Source organism: Lepus europaeus, chromosome 3 (genome assembly GCF_033115175.1).
Source record: "Lepus europaeus isolate LE1 chromosome 3, mLepTim1.pri, whole genome shotgun sequence".
NCBI classification, from domain to species: domain Eukaryota; kingdom Metazoa; phylum Chordata; class Mammalia; order Lagomorpha; family Leporidae; genus Lepus; species Lepus europaeus.
Window position 1 is genome coordinate 121,164,505 of NC_084829.1, and position 10,275 is coordinate 121,174,779.

Consider the following 10,275-nt stretch of genomic DNA (forward strand, 5'->3'; position numbering starts at 1 on the left):
GGGGAATTGAAGGCTGCACTTTATTATTTTTTTTCACTCTTGCAGAAATAATGTGCTACATTGCCTGATGGGTAGAGCCTCTAGAGTGGGCATGTTCTACATGTTGGTCATTATCTGATTGCATCAAGGATGGATGGTAAATCTGGTTCCTTGGCCAGAAGCAAAGCCTCCAGAGAACTTTTTGAATCGTTCTATAAATTGCTTCTCTGCTTCCATATTCACTCTTCTTAAATTTTATTATTATCACTTTCTTGCTTAAATTTTGCTGCAATTCTGATTGCCACATAAAAAAAGCATCCAAATGTCTGTCTTTAAAAAGTAGCCAGGTCTGTGGTGAAGTTCTCAGGAAAAAAAAAGAGAAAGAGAAATCAGGAAAAGTATATTCAGCTTTTAAAACCTATTTTATTGTGAAATACAGTGTCAGAATGCTTCAGTATGTATAAAACATAATTATATAGGTCAAAAATGATCTCTAAATAAAAAATCTAACATCAAATTAAGAAATAAAAATATTGCCAGCTTTACAGACACTACACAGGAGACTCTTTCAAACCACATACATGTGTATGTCTTATATTTTGCCTTGCCTCATTTCTCAACGACTGCTTATAGTTAGCCCAAAGTTTATTACACAGTGAGGTTTGGTAAATTGGGATCTGATTGAACAGAGGCAATCAAGAATGACTTTCCTGAGGAAGTTTTATTTAAATTGAGATAAAGACTGAATAGAAGATATCTGATCTAAAGACAACAAATGTAATATAGCTTGAGAAAAATTGTAGTTTTCTAGGCAGAAATAAATTTTTGGCTATTTTAACCTATCACACACACACACACACACATACACACGCACACATAACTCAGAAGGAAAAGGGGCTAATGACTATAGAAAACAGATATCAAAATCATCCTGGGAAGTGAACCAGTGAAAGGAAGATTTCTCTCTCTCTCCCTCTGCTCTGCTTCCTGCCTCTCTGTAAGTCTACCTTTCAAATAAATAAGTAAATCTTTCTTTAAAAAAAAAAGACAAACTTAGAAGAAAGCTTCTTGTAACATGATCCAGAATTTGGGGGATATCAGTCTACTCCTATGACTTTAAACAAAACTTCCAGCAAACACACCCATTAGTTGCCAACCACAATCCCAGCTGCAACTCAGGGGAGTTGATTAATTAGAGAGAAGGAAAGACATCATGATAGTGAGGAATGAACAGACTCTGGTACAACAATTTAACAGCCCCGGGCAAGACACTCAAGTGGGATGCCACATAGGCACTTGATGTAGAAGTTTAAAAAGTGTTTCTATATTTCATAAGCTTTATTTATGCAAAATGAGAGCAAATATACATATAGTTAAATATCAGAGAATTCCTTTTAAAATGAGAACTAAGGAAAGATTATTGGTTGTTATTTCCCATTTCTAGGCTGTTAAATAATAAACCAGCTGAAAAGCTTTGTTCTTTTTTTTCTGAGTAAGACTTAACTTTAATTCTTGGTAGCAAGCAACAGATGATTCATACCATCTTGGGAACCATTAAAAGGTTTTTCTACTTGTCCCTTGGTTTTCTTTTTTTAAAAAAACTTTTATTTAATGAATATAAATTTCCAAAGTACAGTTTATGGATTACTATGGCTTCCCCCCACCCATAACTTCCCTACCACTCGCAACCCTCCCCTTTCCCGCTCTCTCTCCCCTTCCATTCACATCAAGATTCGTTTTCAATTCTCTTTATATACATAAGATCAGTTTAGTATATATTAAGTAAAGATTTCAACAGTTTGCACCCACATAGAAACACAAAGTGAAAAATACTGTTTGAATACTAGTTTTAGCATTAAATCACAATGTACAGCACATTAAGGACAGAGATCCTACTGTTGTTGACTTAACAAATTGACACTCTTGTTTATGGCATCAGTAATCACCCTAGGCTCTTGTCATGAGTTGTCAAGGCTATGGAAGCCTTTGGGGTTCACCGACTCTGATCATATTTAGACAAGGTCATAGTCAAAGTGGAAGTTCTCTCCTCCCTTCAGAGAAAGGTACCTCCTTCTTTGATGACCCAGTTCTACCACTGGGATCTCACTCACAGAGATCTTTCATTTAGGTCTTTTTTTTTTTTTTTTTTTTTGACAGAGTGTCCTGGCTTTCCATGCCTGAAATACTCTCATGGGCTTTTCAGCCAGATCCGAATGCCTTAAGTGCTGATTCTGAGGCCAGAGTGCTGTTTAGGGCATCTGCCATTCTATGAGTCTTCTGTGTATCCCACTTCCCATGTTGGATCATTCTCTCCCTTTTTTATTCTATCGGTTAGTATTTTCAGACACTAGTCTTGTTTATGTGATCCCTTTGACTCTTAGTCTTATCATTATGACCAATTGTGAACAGAAATTGATCACTTGGACTAGTGAGATGGCATTGGTACATGCCACCTTGATGGGATTAAATTGGAATCCCCTGGTATGTTTCTACCTCTACCGTTTGGGGCAAGTTAGCTTGAGCATGTCCCAAATTGTACGTCTCTTCCCTCTCTTATTCCCACTCCCCTTGCCCTGACTGTTGATGGACAACTTAATACCTTATCCCTCCTAGTATTTTTTTTATTTGTTATACTTAATACTATTGGTTGAATTCTGTAATTAATACACAGTTATTCTTAAGTGTTGAAACTTAACTGAAAAGCTTTGTTCTAATGAGTTCAATGATGTGACCAATTTCAAAAGCATGCTAAAACTTTTTTACATACAAGTATACACACACAAGGAATTACATTTAAATTAGGAATAAACATATATAATTCAATGTAGAGACTTTAGAAAAAACAGTAAATAGATAATAAAAATCACCTACTCTTTAGAAGTGTCCACTATTAACATCTTGCTGTTTGTTTAGATTCTTCTTCCTTGTAAATACACTATTTTGTAACAAAATGCTGTATTTATATTATTTGTACATTAATTTTTATCATCATGTCTATATTAAACATACATTTTAACACAATTTCTTTACATAACATACATTAGTACTTCCTAAGTTTTTGATATTTTAGAAAAGACCAAATTTTTGTGATCTCACAGCAGTTCATAAATGATAAAGACCAGAATGAAGTTTTTGGTTTCCACAAATGATTACATTTCCTTACTTAAGAGGAGAAAAATAATTCCCTAGGCAGCAAGGATATAGCCTACATTCTAAAAGTTACATGCCATTATCAGGTACTCTAATTTCTCTGTTTAAACTCTCTGGTAGTAAGATATCTAACAACATACTATCAGAAAAAATTAAGATACATCTTAGCTACCAACAAATTCAAAGCTGCCCAGACATATTGCCTTGAGACACCACTATTATAAGAATTCTCCACAACTTTGTAAGTCTTAATTTATAGGATGTTTTACCTGTCGTCACAAAGAACTGCTTCCCTAAAGCATTCTTCTAGGATAGACAAAGGACTGGCTGCTTTTAGAAGTCAGCAGAGGTGTTTCTAGCAGTAGTTTTCAAATCATCACCCAGAGATTTTGCATAACCCAGATAAGGCTTTGAGGATCCTCATTATCTCAGCCTCAGTCTCTCCTCCAACAACAGCAGGATTACTTTCATTCGTATCATGGGCAAGCAGAGAAAATAAAGTAAATATACATCTGGAGGGGGCAAGGAAACAAATAAGCTTGGAAGGTACTAACCCTAGGAGGCCCAAGCCTGGAAAGGTGTGCAAACACAGTTTCCAAGCCTGAGCCTCTGCTTCTCATCTGGAAAAGATTGAAGGGATCCAATACTGGCTGAGCTCCACCTCCATGCCAAGCTCCGAAGTATAAGATTTAATTTAAATCACAAAACTGTTATGGTAGGAATTATAATCCTTACTCTAAAATGAAGGGTTTGAGATTCAGAGTATTAGGAATTTTTATGTTAATTCTTAAGTCAACTAGTAAGTGCTTGAGGCAGGATTTAAGTAGTTCTAAATCTTATTTCAGAAATAAAAATAATAGTCACCTCCAACACACTTCCAACAAGTCCTCATTATTAGCACAATTGGAGAAAAACACTAGAACTTGGAGAGGTTATGAAATTAAAGTAAATCTGTAACCTAGAATTGATTTTGGGGATTGTATTTCTAAGAACCATATAATTAGTCCTTAATGGAATATATTATTTAAGCTGGAGCGGGAAAAGTGTTTGTGGTAAACATGTTCAAAAATCTAGAAGTGAATACTAATTTAGCAGTAAGATGAACTTAAATTATTGAAAATGAATACATTTTTTTCTGGCTAGAGTATAAGAAGTTATGATGACATTGCTGTTAAAATTCTAGGACGGGGAAACACTGGGTCAGCATTTCCTTACCCTGATCCCAGTGCTGCTTTACCACCACAGAGAGGTTATGAAACCATGGGAATTCTTTCCCACTTCCATTTGATGCTGTATAGATTTCCTGACATTTGTTTGTTTCTCTGTTGAGAAATACATCACATGCTTTAAAAGAACAAGGCAGAATGTTAAGAAAACAAAAATTCAACTTGATCTAATTCATGCAGCTAAAGTTCTGGGTGTGCATTACCTCCACATTTTAAGCTGAATTATCAGTCACAAGAGAAAAAACTACCTTCGAATGGTTCTTTTCAAATGATTGTCGATCTTCATAAAGTCATAAGCCAGGAAGTCAGCTTGGCAGTTGATCTTCACAATGTAAACTTCAGAACATTCTTCAAAAATGCCAGGCAAATGAGAATCTATAAGGGAATGACTTAACAATCATTCTTTACTGTCATCAATTCCCTCTTGTCTTCAAGTCATGGAAAGGAAAACTACAGGTAACATTACAGTTCATAAGACTTACGGATTCTAGGTTTAATTAAGTATAAAAATCCACATTACAAAACTCATTCCATTTAATAATGATATAGAATACTCAGTAGATATTCAGATCCCAAGAATTAAAGTGTTTGTATTGTCTTATATGAGACAATTTTCTGTGTGCCTCAACCTTCTTATTTACTAAACAAATGAAATAAATTTGTTTCCCCACATGATCTGAACATATTTCCATTATAAATGTGAGCAACCAAAAGTCCCCTTTAGTTTTCTTTACATTGAAGTCAAGGAAAACATAAAACTGACTCTCTTAAATTCATCTAACATAACGACTAAAGCATTGTTTTTAAAGAGTAAAAACTCTTTATTTACTATTTATAGCACATAACAATCTTTCAAATAATGAAGAAAAGGCATTATTTTTTCATAAATGAAATATGTTTGGCAATACTTCCTAAGGCCAAATCAGCACTTTTATTGATGATCCAGAGCTCATTATGATAAATGATATTATATATTTATCAATAATTCACACTTTTTAAAAATATTGTCTATCTGTCAAACACTGTAGTAGCTGCTTTAGGGCCTACAATGGAATGTAAGGAGTAATCACCAAGTGCTAATGTTTTTTGAGTCAAAATATGTGGTTCCAAGGAGGAACAAAATAACAAGGAATATACTGAATGAAACATGCAAAGTGAATTCCACCTAATAGCTGAATAAGTTTCTAAAGGGTCCATGAAGTATTTCATAGCAGAGGGAATATTTAAGACTCATTGTTTGGATAGAGGTTTCTGATTGGGAAAAGGGAAGTATTTGCTAAAACACAGAGGTAGAAATAGGTAACCAACAGGATATAGCTATGCCTGAAGCAAAACTATGCAAAGCATTGTCTCATATTGAAAGAAATATTTGGAAAGGTGGGACAGCACCATTGAGGTCTAGAAAGTGGCATGTTGCAGAGTTTGTCTTTGAGGTAAATATTGAAACACGACACTATTCTAAGGTATATGAAAGCACTTATGAAAGCTGTGTTTCACTAAAATTAGTCTAATACATGTAATGTGTGTTTGAGCCAAACTAGATACACAGCATTATAACAACCAACATTTACAAGAATCAGTCTAGAATGGACAGCCATGACAGTGAGGAAGGAAGCATATTGCTTTTTTAAATGAGCAGATAGCAAATTTACAGATAGTAAATGAGAACAATTTGAAGAGAGTTTGGAAGATATTGCCTCTTAGTGGCAGAACACAAAATCAAAGTTTCATATCTATTCTTGTCAAATGTGGAGGAGACTTTGAACTGATGGAGAAGAAAGTGAGAAATGCTTAAGGAAAAATCAAATCTCATCCCTAGGTAACCTTCAAGAGTTCACAAATATTTCCTTATTAATGATATGAGATTGATAGGAACATATGCATAATCCTCCCTGGTTTATTTATATTGCCATACTGTGTAAAGAGTTAAAGTTCTTTGGTCTCTGTTATAAATATAGCAACATGATGAATGGGATGTGCTTGTTCTCTTTAAATTAGTGACAAAGACTCAAGTCTGAGTACAAAGAAATTTCCTGTATTAAACAAAGTGGAGAGAACTGAAACAATGCAGTCCCTCCACAAGGTGTTTTTTTTTTTTTTTAAGATTTATTTATTTATTTATTCAAATGGGAGAGAGAGAGAGATAGAGAGAGGACACTTCTATCTGGTGGTTCAAACCAGGGCTAAGCCAGGGTAAAGGCAACAGCCAAGTACTCAATTGGAGTCTCCCACACAGGTGGCAGGCTCACTTACCTGAGCGATCTTCTGTTGACTTCCCAGCAGCATTAGCAGGGAGCAGGATTGGAAGTGGAGCAGCTGGGACTCAAACAAGCAATCTGACATCAGATGCTGGTTGCAGGTGGTCGCTTAACCCACTGTACCACAAGGCCGGCAGTGACCCAGGGTTATTAAATGGTAGCTGAACCCACATAACCAGGGATTAAAAAAAAAAAGAGGAGAGGATTAGGATAAAATTGCTGGAGTTGGAAGGAAGGATTGATATTTTTTCCTACTTCTCCTAATGTCAATCTTGGAGTGAAGGGAGTACAAGACAATTAGTCACAGAAGGATGCCTGGGAGGAGAAAGAGAAGGAGGAGAGGGAGAGAGAGAAGGAGAAGCAGAGGGAGACGGAAAGGGAGGGAGGGAGAGGGGAAGGAAGACGGGGTGGGAGGGGGTGGGAGAGAGAGAGAAGGGGAGAGTAGGAGGGGGAAGGGTGAAGGGGAGAGAGAAGGGGAAGGAGGAAGGCTAGGGAGAAAGGGAGAGAGGGGAGAGGGTGGGAGAGGGGGAATGAGGAGGGGTGGGGGAGGAAGAAGGGAGAGAGAAGGGGAGAGGGAGAGGGGAGGGAGAAGAAGAGAGGGAAGGGAAGAGAGGGGAGGGGGAGGAAGAAGGGAGAGAGAGAAGGGGAGAGGGAGAGGGGAGGGAGAAGAGGAGAGGGAAGGGAAGAGAGGGGAGGGGGAGGAAGAAGGGAGAGAGAGAAGGGGAGAGGGAAAGGGAGAAAGGGAGGAAGGGAAAGGGGAGGGAAGGGGAGGGGGAGGAGGAAGAAGAAGAAGAAGAAAACTTTGAATGTGAACATCTCATTCTCCATGCACAAAGTATATCAAACAATTCACAAATGCACCTTAAAAAGAGCCAATATCTGTTGTGGGATTTGCAAACAGAGATGAGACACCAAGGCACTTAACAGGAAGTAATATTTATTATTAGTAGTAGTAGTAGTATTACTATTACTATTGTTATCTTTGTGCTGGCAGAGGCTCAGTTGTAATTTTATCTAAAAGCTGATATTTTCTTATATTTACTTTTAGTTTGTCTCCCTTTTATGGCTACATGCATATACTTGATTGGATATTCTAATGCTACATGACAGCCACAGGAATTGATACAATGCTGAACATGTATACATAATTACTAATGATTTTTTTTCCACACACATCCTGAGGCATAAGCTGTCAGGCAAAGGTTAACATCATGATGCTCCCTGTTTTTTCATCCAACCTGCTATCTCTGTGTTTTTCCTGGTACATTTATATCACTGATATTCAAAATAATTGTTGATACAGCTGCAATAATGTCTACCAGATTTGTTACTTTTTTTAAAAGATTTATTTATTTATTGAAAGTCAGAGTTAGAGAGAGAGAAGGAGAGACAGAGAGGGTGGAAGGGAGAGAGAGAGAGAGAGAGAGAGAGAGAGAGAGAGGTTTTCCATCTGCTGATTCACTCCCCAATTGGCTGCAATGGCTGGAGCTGATCCGAAGCCAGGAGTCAGGAGCTTCCTCCGGTATTCCCATGCGGGTGCAGGGGCCCAAGGACTTGGGCCATCCTCCACTGCTTGAGCAATGGGGTGTAGAACCAGTGCGCATATGGGATGCCAGCACTTCAGGCAGCAGCTTTACCAGCTATGCCACAGAGCTGACCCCTGCTACTGGCCAGGAGCCAGGAGTTTCTTGCAGGTCTCCCACTAGGGCACAGGGACCCAAGTGCTTGGGCCATCTTCTACTGCTTTCTCAGGCCATGGTAGAGAGCTAGATCAGAGGCGGAGCAGCCCGGACTTGAACTGGCGCCCATATGGGATGCTGGCACTGCAGGTGGCAGCTAAATCCACTATGCCATAATGCCAGCCCCCTGGCACAACTTTTAAACTTTCTCCAAAGTAAGAAACTGTCTATTTTTGTGTGGTTTCCTATGCACATATCACCTTTTCAAACAAATTCTTGTGCATCAAGTAGTCTGTCAGTTTAGTATTCTGGGAAAAGTATTTTCTCAAACCCTCTGACTTGTTTTAACCTAGTCTGGTTGACTGCACTCCCCTCAGCTTCGTTCTGGGATCTTCTATGCCAATCACCCTGGGGGTCCAGCTGTTCTTTCCTGTGCCCTTTCCTCTCTCTTGTGCACTTTAAAATTGGCTGGTGGGAGGGAGATGGGGGAGGGAGGAAGAGAGGAAGGAAGGGAATATCATGACCTTCTTAGAATTGAGTCTACAAACCACATTGAATCTGTTAAAAACTAATTACAAAGTAAAATATTTTTTTAAAAAAGATAAAGGTAAAAACATTTTCACACAAGGACAAGTCCCTTAAGGCTTATCTCATCCATCCTTTCTCAGTGGTTTTGTGAAGAATGTGCTATTATTATTTTGAATAAGCTATTATACGTGAAATGGATAAGAAATAAGAGTAAGAAAAGCTAAACTTTTTAAATTTTTCTTTTCACTTATTTCTTTTTTCTTTATGTAGTTCTGAGTTTTTGTCCCATGTTATTTTCTTTCTGTTTGAAGGATGTTTAATATTTCTTACAGATCTATTGAACATAAATTACCTCAATATTTTTTGTCTGAAAAATTCTTTATTTCTCTTACACTTGAAGGACAGTTCTACATGTTTCAGAATTCTATTTGTGGGAGTGTTCTCTTTTAACACCTAAATATTTCACTCCCCTCTCTTCTTGCTTCCATGGTTTCTGAATAGAAATCATATGTAATTCTCATTTTTGTTTCTCTATAAATAAGGTGGGGTTTCCTCCTTGATCTTCTTTCTGATGTTTGAAGGTTGGCATGCCTAGAGAGTAGGTCTGGTGTTGTTGTCCTCTGAGCTTCCTGGATCTGTAGCTTGGCCTCTGATACTAATTTTTATTTATTTATTTATTTATTTATTTATTTATTTTTGACAGGCAGAGTGGACAGTGAGAGAGAGAGAGAGAGACATAGAGAAAGGCCTTCCTTTTGCTGTTGGTTCACCCTTCAATGGCTGCTGCGGCCGGTACGCTGTGGCTGGCGCATCGCACTGATCCGAAGCCAGGAGCCAAGTCCTTCTCCTGGTCTCCCATGGGGTGCAGGGCCCAAGCACTTGGGCCATCCTCCACTGCACTCCCGGGCCCCAGCAGAAGGCTGGCCTGGAAGAGGGGCAACCGGGAAAGAATCCGGCGCCCCGACCGGGACTAGAACCCGGTGTGCCAGCGCCGCAGGCGGAGGATTAGCCTATTGAGCTGTGGCACTGCCCCCTGATACTAATTTGAGAGGAATTCTAAGTTATTATTATTTCAAATATTTCTCTTCTCCCTTTGTGTGTTCTTCCTCTGGCATTACCATTAAATATATGTTATACTGTTTGTAGCTACCCCATAGCCCTTGGATAGTATGCTCTGTTTTTTTTTTTTTTTTCTCTTTAGTTTTAGAGGTTCCTATTTATATACTTTTGAGCTCAAATATTCTCTCGTTATGCCCATTCTACTAATACACCTATCAAAGGTACTGTTCGTTGCTGTTACAATGCTTTGGACTGCTAGGATTTCCTTTAGGTCACTTCTTAGGATTTCAACTTTCTGTTAACATTCCCCATCTATTCTTGCTACTTTATCCAACAGATGCCTTAACACCTTAATCATAGCTTTGAAAATTCCCAGTCTGATACCTCCAACATCAC